Source organism: Urocitellus parryii, chromosome 2, assembly GCF_045843805.1.
Source record: "Urocitellus parryii isolate mUroPar1 chromosome 2, mUroPar1.hap1, whole genome shotgun sequence".
Taxonomy (NCBI): domain Eukaryota; kingdom Metazoa; phylum Chordata; class Mammalia; order Rodentia; family Sciuridae; genus Urocitellus; species Urocitellus parryii.
Window position 1 is genome coordinate 210,840,068 of NC_135532.1, and position 10,228 is coordinate 210,850,295.

Genomic DNA, 10,228 nt, shown 5'->3' on the forward strand with positions numbered 1-10,228 from the left:
TGCTGAAGATTTAAGGTAGATGAACTTTCCAATGTTACAGAGCTTTAAGAGTAGGAAATCTTTATTTTTTAAAATTGTATTTCTAGCACCAGTATATTGAATTAGGTATGGAATATGTGTACACTATTTATTTAACCTATATTAGGACTGGGGATAGAGTTCAGTGGTAGAACTCTTGCCAAGCATGTGTAAGGCCCTGAGTTCAAATCCCAGCACCATTAAAAAAAGGCTCCTCTGTTTTGTTTTAATCTATATTAATTAATAGATGACTCTTTCCTCCATTTCTGTAAATCTTTAGAAAGCTCCAAAGTTAGCCACTTAGATTAGTCTACTTTTCAATATTATTTAAAAAAAAGTAATCTACTTATGCAGAAAAGAGGTTTATTTAGCTCATAATTTTGTTTCAATTAGCAATAATTGCGCCTCGGATAAACCTCATTGGCTACGATACTGCCACTGCGCAAAGCTAGCTCATAATTTTGGATGTTCAAGAGCATTGTGCCTGCATTAGCTCAGTTCTGATGAAGGCTATTTTGGGTGTATCACATCATGGTGGATGGTATTGTGGGAATCTGTGTGGGAGCAAAAGATTACATCTTGATAGTGGAAGCCAGAGAGCTGGATCAGGCCAGCCTGAGGCTCTTATAACAACCTTCTCTAAGAGCTAACAAGAACTTTCTTGATACTGTTTAAAGGAATATTCCCAGTTGACCCATTAGACCTCACCTCTTCAAGTTTCTATTCCCTCTGAATACCACACCCCTAAGGCCAGGTTTCCAACACATAAAACTTTGAGGGTAAACCATATCCAAACCATAGTACATTCATCTTTCAAAAGCTACATTTACAACATTTTAAAACTGTGTGTTTATATGTATGTACATAAACTCAGTACAAGCACAGAACTTCACCTGCATCAGTTGCCTAAGAGGCTCAACATAATACATATTCTTGATCAATAAAACCATCCATATTAATTGCTTTGTATTATACTTCATATGATTGTGGTTGTATCCATATGGCAAATAAAATGTTGAGGATTATTTGTGTGTAATTTTTCAGCTTTTGGTTTCTCATATAAACCTATTCACATATGAGCATTGACATTATTAATTTATATGTTTGAAACAATCTTTTAAGTATTAATATTATTGTGATAGTTTTTCATTGCTGGGGAAATATATCCAAGAATAATAACTTAAAGGGAGAAAGAATGAATATGGGTTACAGTTTCAGAGGCTACAGTTTATCCTCATCTGGGTCCATTGTTTTTAAATCTGCAGGAAGACAAAAAATCATCACGGCAGAAGTGCACGCTGGAGGAAAACCGTTCCCCTCATGGCAGCCAGGAAGCAGAGAGAGAAAGGCAGGAAGGGACTAGGGACAAGATAAAGCCCCCAAAGGCATATATCCAAGGGTCCACAAGGTTACTAAGAGTTAAGATTCTATCAGGTGTAATTTATATACAAAGAGTATAAGAAGTTTCAGTTGGGTTTCAATTATAGTATTATAGAACCATAAAAAACATGAAAGTATTTCATCTTATTAAAGTGGAGTAATTTGTCTAAATTCAGAAATTTTATAAAGGTTGTTTCAGAATGTGAATTTATAAAAAGGGTTAATGGCTAAAAAAGAGATATAAAAAGATTCAAGATGTGAAAATATATTTTAATATAAAAGGTTAAAGGAAAAACAAATGTTTCTAGATGAGATAATCTTTGTGTGGTAAAGTAAAAAGTTGTAAAATGTCTAAGTAAGTCGCAAAAGGCTTTAAAAGGTTAAATTAAAGGTGGTTAAGATGCCTTCATGGCAGAGGAAAGATTGTGTCACTGGAAGCCTAGTTAATCTTAAAAGCATTACTTAAAAAAAAAACATGAAAATGGGAAGATAATAGGATAAAAGTAATTTGGATAAAGAAGATTAAAAATTTAACGTGGAAACCTTTAAAGACAAAAGTACAGAAAAGTAAAAAAAAAAGATTGAGAAGACGTAGGAAGATAGAAAAGATGTAGGAAGACAAGAATTTTAAACCCACAAAATAGGAAGCAAAAAAAAAAAAAAAAACTAGAAGGAAAAAAACAGCAACTAAGGGTGAATGTACAAACTTTAGAAGAAAACTAGAAGATAAAAACAAGATTAAAAAAGGGTTAAAAACGTCAAATAAAGGTATTTCAGATAAAAATACAAAAAGCTAAGATAACTATTATATACAGACATTCAAGATAGAAAAAGGTAGAAGAGAAAAGTTTAAAAGACTACAGTAATTCTAAAAACTAAGGCAAAATGCTTTTGGAAGACTTGAATTTAAAAGGATCTTTAAATTTCCAAAGGATGCATATAGGATATTTGGGAACATCATCCCTGATGAAAAATGAGTTAATGTTTTACTTAACAGGAATCCCATACAATCCATAGGGACAAAGCATAATTGAAAGAGCTCATCAAACTATTAAAATGTACTTATTAAAGCAAAAAGAGGGAATTGGAAAGGGGTATATATCCCCCAAAGATAAACTTAAAATAACCCTCTTTACTCTAAACTTTTTAAATTTGGATTCATCAGGGCTTAGTGCTACAGAAAGGCATATGTGTCCAAAAAATGTACATAAGCCCAAGGTACTTTGGAAGGATATTCTAACAGGACAATGGAAAGGTCCTGACCCAGTGATTGGAGTCGGGGGTCTGTTTGTGTGTTTCCACAGAGAGAACAGCAGCCAAGTTGGATTCCAAAGAGATTAACTAAAACAATTTCTACAGACCAAAAAGAAGATGATTTGGCTCAAATCCATAACAGCTGATATTCAGAACTCCAGTTTGGCTAGTCTTACATCTGCAACAGTGGTTCTCCCACACCTGGAGGCTAATGAATAATGAACACCATTAAGGCCTATTTCAAATGTAAAAAACCCTGAAGCTTGCTTGTGGGAATACCTTCAGACTCATATGCAAGTTACAGGAAGAAGGATGGGATATCATAAGAAGAGTCAAACCCAGGTGGTAACCAGGATGCTTTTTTTTTCCCAATATCTATTTTATTATTGCATTTTCCCACATCATGAAGTTCTATTTTATTTTTTGAGCTCATACAGACCTAAGTTAATGTTTTCTGATCAGTTCTATTTTTTTTTAATTTTTTTTTAATTTTTTAATATTTATTTTTTAGTTTTTGGTGGACACAACATCTTTACTTTATTTGTATGTGGTGCTGGGATCGAACCCAGGGCCCCGCGCATGCCAGGTGAGCGCGCTACCACTTGAGCCACATCCCCAGCCCTCAGTTCTATTTTTTGACTGTGGAGTTTTTAAACATTGCAATGGAGATTTCACCTGTCTAAAGCTACAAGGTCTTTACTATTGTCTTATGTGTTGTATGTTATGTGTGCACACTTCTGTTTTGTGTTGTATGTCTGTATGTGCGTATGTCCATATATATGAGGAGCGCTCATGAAAAAATGGATCCAAATATTTTTTATTTATTTATTCACGAGATTTAAATGGTTTAATTTAAATTGTGTAAATGGATGTTGAGGATTGTTTTAATATTGGAACAAATAAAGAGGTTAACAGATCTGTTTGTTTACTTTTATCTTCCTTTTCATTATATTTAATAATTCTGTTCAGGATAATGTAAATTGTTCAGAAAATTATTTTCTTAGTGCCTGCTGGAATGTTACATAATTTTTTTTTTAGCCATTATTGCCAGAATTCCTATCTTCATCCCAGTGCCGGTGAAGGCAAAGATAAAACTAAGCTACAGCTTCTTCAATAGCTATCACAGTAAACTGTATAAACTGATGCATCAATGAATAATAACTCAACAAGTGATGCTCAATCAAGAAGTCGATTTACTTTGGGAGGAAATGGGCATATTAATGGATTCCTCTGCTTTGAACTGCTTGCAGAACTTGCCTGGACTATCTATTACTTGCATGCATTGTGAACTATCTGTTGGTGCAGCGAATTGTGGTAGTTCTGGGGTATCTTTGCTGATGGTGTCATCGGTGGTACAATTTTTCCAAAAAGAACCGTCATTTGGCTTGGTGTCGTGGCATTTTGTATCCTCCTCCCTTCTGCTTGTGATGGTCTAAAATTTGGGGGCCAACAGAGGTGAGGCAAAGAACCTTACCCCCCGACTGGCACCAAGGCCAAATTTGGGTGCCAACAGAGGTGAGGCAAAGAACTTCACCCCCCCCACTGGTGCAAAGGCCAAATCTGGGGGCCAACAGAGGTGAGGCAAAGAACCTCACCCCCCTATTGGTGCAAAGGCCTATCCACAAGTATGGCTGTATGCTGGATTGGTGTCCAATGACGGGTAAGATCCAATTACAATAGTACCAACCTAAGACAGGAGGCTGACACCTTGAGGTCAGCTCATCTGATGACCAGTAAGGACCATATGTAGTATTGGACAACCTAAGACAGGCACGGTCCCCAAGCCACCTGCTTATTGTTTAATGAAACAGAAGGGGTGAGATGTTGAGAGCCACAGTTTAGTCGGAATGATGCCTGGCATTTTGCTAGAGGGAATGGTTGAAAGGTGACCCTCCTCCATGAATAGAGCAGCTCTGAGGTTAGGGTGGATCCTGCTTGGAGGGCGGATTCTGCTGCCTTAGGTGCCCACTATTAGGGCGGATCCTGCTGCCTCAGGCACCCGCTACTTTGGAGTTCCCTTGAGTTCTCGCAGGGTTCTGAGAGAATTGGCGCAGAACCCAGTGGAGGAAGTGTGTTCCCGGGAAGTGTGTGTAGAGTGCCCGTGAAAGTTCAGGAAAAAAGAGTTGCTGTTTGAACCTATAGGGCTTTGTGGCAGCTTGGTTATTTTGTGCCCAGACTGCGGCAAGAAATCCTTTTTATTGGACTGGTCATTGGTGAGTTTCTGTTCTTTCCTTCATCTGTTAGCTCTAAAACATTTCCATATCATTATTTCCAACCTTTAATTTCATTTTCTCTTTAACCAGTGGCATCCATTAATGTCTGAGTGCCTTCTTTTTTCTCTGATAGCTTCCTCTTTACATTATTATGATCTTATATTTTGTCTAGCAGATAGTTTCTTCTATTATCAATTTTCAGTATCAGATTCTTTCTCAGCCTCTTTTATTAATAAGTCATATGCTTTGAGTCAGATTGCAATTCCTTTCTGTTAATTTCCCCTGATCAAAACATGAAATTGTTTCTAAAACTACCTTTTCCCCTCACATCTCATATTAAATTTACTAATACCATCTGCTTATATAAAATTTACAATATGTGCAGAATCTGATGTTGTATTCCCACTTACATCCTATTACCATGTGTCTTTCTTGACCATTCTGTATCAGCTCCTAAGTGATTTATCTGCTTCTACTCACCTCCATCTGAGTTCCCCTTCCCTACCCACAGTCTATACTCAGAAGCACAGTATGAGTGAGGCTTTAAATATTTCATTTCCAATATCATATCAAGCTCATTTCCAAAACCCAATGTTGATTACTTATTTTCCTCAGATAAAAATATGAATTATTTTACTGTAGGTTAAGACTTGTACATAGTCTAATTCTCTGCTGTTGCACCATTAAATGTCTTCTCCCTAGCAGACTTTCCTCCTTCTCAATGCATACTTGCTGGGTCCCTAGGCATTTGTACTTGATCTCCTTTTTACCAAAAGGAATCTACACATTTCACTACCTTACTTTGTTAATATCTAAATTCAAATAGATTTTTTCCCCAAAAAGAGCTGCTTTGACAACCTTATCTGAATACGAACCTCCCATTTTTTTTCTCATTGATGTGCTTTTCCATCTTAACACTTATTGCACCCTGAAACATAACTACTGTGTTTGGTCATTCAGTGTCTCTTTCCTAACTGTAATGTAAACATCATAAAAATTTTGCTCATTACTGAATCTCTAGTTTTTAGAACTATTCATGATGCAACATAGAATTGAGAGATAGATGTTAAGTAAACAGTTGAACTAATGAATACCAAAAAGCAGAATAGCTTAGGATATTCAGAAGGAGTATTCCATGAGAACAAGCAATAAATTGCTTGCTCTCATTTCTTTCCCATTTTTGCATAATGTTTTTTGAAGATACAATGCTTGGAATCTACTTTGGCCTTCTGAAAGTGGAAGCAGAGGTATGACTATCAATATAAGAAGGGAAAAGTATAAAGTCCAATGACTTAAGCACATGGTGGTAGTGTATGGCTAATCACCTGTAACTTCATTTATTGATTTATAAACATACCTTTCTTATTGCAATACAATGCTACTTACAACTCAAATCATGTACAATCACAAGAATGGGATCCTAATTAGAATAAGTTATATTCCACATATATATGACAAAAATACACTCTACTGTCATGTATAGCTAAAAAGAACAAATGAAAAATGAAAAAAAAAACCTAGTATTCATGATGTAAACCAGAATGTTCCACAAATACATTATTATTAAAAAGAAAATTACAATAATTATAATAGTGAAAAACAGAAAAAATAAAACCCAGACAAAATAAACAAGAACAACAACAAAAGTGCAGTGAGACTGTGCAACCATTTTTGAAGAATAGGAATATAGGTGTCCTGTGGGAATTATTAAAGTTTTTACAATGTGATTTAAAAAGCAAAAATAGTGGAAGCTCACTCTGGTGGAACAAAATTGGACAGTGTGTCTGGATTTTAAACTGGCTGTTAATTACTAGCTCTTTGACTTATCAAGTTTCTTAACCCAGCAGAACCTCAGATGCCTGTAAAGTGGGAATAGTAATGCTATTAGTACAATAATAATAATAGTTGCTTCAGAGTGTTGCTGCAAATATGATGTGTAATAATGAGTGCAAATCACTTGTTTTGCATCTTCTATTGCTTGCAGTTACTATTGTGATGTAGGACTTTTGATTACCAGGGGGCATATAATTAATTTGATAGGCAAATAGAAGCCACTCTATTTTTTTAATAGAGAAGCATTATGCAAAAACATCACAGACTCAAAGCTACCAGGGTTCTCTTCCCCATCCCTTTCTAGGAAAGCTAAACAGCAATCTATTGAAACAAAACATATTCATAAAGACAATATTTGAAAATATAAAATGGTTTTATTTACTTTGAGCATAGACAATTTTCAAAAGGAAAGAGCTTTGAGAGGAAAGGATGGCCTGGGAGAGGTTACTTGTAAATTATTTGCAAATAAAAGAAAATTATTATAACTATTAAAGTTCATTGTGTTTGTAAACTTTGTTTTCATCTTTCCTTAATGTACTCCATTTACAATCATATTTATAATAAAACTAAATGATCCTTAAAATTGAAATGTCAAATAAATATATAATCTGTTGAAGGTGTTTAAGGACACTTTATAGCCATTTATTCTCTACTCTGGGATGATAACTCTAACTTTATGCAGTATAAATATCATGGTCAGTTGAAGTAGCAAGTAGGCTCATTTCTCCCTGAAATTATTTTCTGCTTAGAGATTTTAAAGCTTTCTCTAAACTCCACAGATATATTGTCTGGATCAAATTGTCAGAAATCTATAGGTTCAATAACTTTTCTGAACTTGGAAAAGTTAAGATTGACATGAAAAGATACTTATAGTCCCAATCCATGTAATGATAGCCTTTCAGAACCAGTTTCTGCAAAAATAAAATTGAGTGCAATGTTTTATTTTCTTGAATTTGCTTTAACAGAGTCTTTAGTAATCGAGAAAGTAGGCAGCTATAACTTTCTTAGGTATTCATTTATAGTTTTTTGAATCATGTACCATTATTATGTGTGTGTGCATGTATGTGTGTGTATGTATATATGTGTGTATACATATACATATATATATATATATAATAGTTTATGGAAACTTGTATTTAAATGTATATAATGTATATATGTATAATACACACACACATACACAAAATGATAGAGGAAGATTATAGTCCAAATTTTCACCTGCCTTCCATATGGCAAAAGTTTGATTCTATGGAGTATGTATTTATATTTTCTATGATCTTAGTAATTTCAGAACTTGATCATACTAAGCATTTTTTGTAACTATTCTGATTAAATACATGTGGTTTATCCACAAAAATGAAACTTTGAATAAATCAGGGAAAATATCAATACATTTTATAAACACTGAGAACAATCACAGGAAGTTCTTCTAATACGTTATGGAGTCTAGCCATTCCTTCCATTTGCAATTAGCTGAAGGATTGAGACACTCTCATGAGGCCACCGCCATCACCTGGTGCTGTTGCTGGCCATTTAGCTGCTAACTGGAGAATCTAACTGGGATGAAGTGAAGTGGAATTCCATATGGAGTCTACATTTCTTTGGCTTGAGCAAACATATTCACTGAGGAGCTAACAGTCACTACAGAACAGGTCAGATCTCATAGGACAAAAATTGGGAGAGTGTTTACCGTATAATTTTTATTTTTACTAAAAAAATGAGGAAAAAATTCAGGCTTATTCATTTAGTAATGATTTGGAAACTGTCTTAACTGGAAGATCTGAGAATTTAAAATAATAACAATTGAATTTTTTTATTTATCAAATCTTTTCTTCTGTGCTCATTTTCTTGCCTCATTCAGCTGTAGGTTCTGCTCTGGTACAGATTCTCAGAGACATGCACGTCATTTCAAGAGCCTATAGCATTTGTTAGGGAAATATTTTACCTGAAATTCTTACTCTGATTCATCCAGCTAACTAATCCCCAGATTTCTCACACATCTCACTTTCAAGAATTATTTGTTTAGTAAATGTCTGTCACTAAAGGAAAGACAGTGTGTTTTGAATTTTTGAGAATAATAGTTCCAAAGTCCTTACCTGCCATCCTGTCTTTAGTGTTCCCATGACAGCTTATTTTGGACAAAATATCATCATCATGTGTCTATTTTTTATTATTTTTATTGATTTTTTTCTCCATATGATAGCCCAGATGAAACCACAAACGGATCATCATATTTTAGATCAAAAAACATAATTCCCATTCATTCTCAGCCCTGTTGAGTTCTATATTGCTTAATATTTTGCCTGTTCTCTCTGTTTTTCATTATTTTCTCACTTTCTTCTAGTGTTTTTTGCATACAGGTGCTTAAAGTCATCCAGGATTCATCTTTCTTTCTTTCTTTCTTTCTTTCTTTCTTTCTTTCTTTCTTCCTTCCTTCCTTCCTTCCTTCCTTCCTTCCTTCCTTTTTCTTTTTTTTTACAATAGAGTAGAATGTGAGAGCATTTAAAAAAGTTATAATAAATAGAATTAGAAAAAAGAAGGATACATTACACATTTTAAAATTATTAATTATTATTTTTTAAAAGGTGTGTGTAAGTGTGTTTATGTGAGTGGTGTACAGCCTGAGGTGTTGGTATGTGTACTGGACCAGGATATAAAATGGATTTTGTGTAGAGGATCCTGGTTTAAAAGATGTAAAAGCTACTGCTGTATTAAAAATTAACTATATTAATATCCTAATTTTACACTTGTTTTTTCATGTGGGAAACTAAACAGGTTTCATCATTTTAGCTATCCCTATTCAAAAATGATGCATATGTCTGTCTTTTCTGAAAGTTCACCTCTGACCTATCCAGATCTGACCTTTATTAACATCTTTTTTCTCAACACAATATTTCCCCAAAATCTAGCCTATTTTTGCTATCATCTGAGATTTTCCAAGTCATTAATGTTTCATGGTTAATTGTTTATCATTTTTTTTTACCCAAGATCTTCTCTTTGAATGAAACCCTATACTAATTCGACAAGTTTTTCATCATGTGCAAATGCATCCATTTCTGTCTTTTGGAGCTGCATAATGCATGCTTCCGGTGCAGATTTTAAGCACAGAATTGACATGTAGTGGAGTGACAATTGTTTGAATTGCAAACAATTCGGGTCTCCTTAGCATCAGAACCAGCCCTCAACACTTCTTAACATATATGAACCATGGAAAGATAATTGGCTTTTTTGTCTCATTTTTTTTCACCTGTAACAGAAAACTACATGAGTTTGATAAATAAATAAGTAGATGAAGTGTTGTGACTAACAGACAGTAATAGCTTAGTAGATGATAACTATTGCATATAATTTATTGCAGTGATATTCTTTTCCATGAGGGAACCATCCAACAAACTTTTGTAGTAAGAAAGGACTGCATTGTGATGACCCACTTAGTTTTCCCATGTTAAATATTTTTCCAAGAAAACATCTGGAGATGAGCTAAAATCTCAGCAAGAGAAGTTGGAGGACAACAGGCAGCAGAAATCTAC

The 10,228-nt window shown here is 34.4% G+C and overlaps 1 pseudogene; it reads right to left on the reverse strand.

The window, feature by feature from the left end:
* Positions 1–319: 319 nt before the first annotated feature.
* On the reverse strand, positions 320–468 carry LOC113188041 (U4 spliceosomal RNA; annotated as a pseudogene).
* Positions 469–10,228: the final 9,760 nt, after the last annotated feature.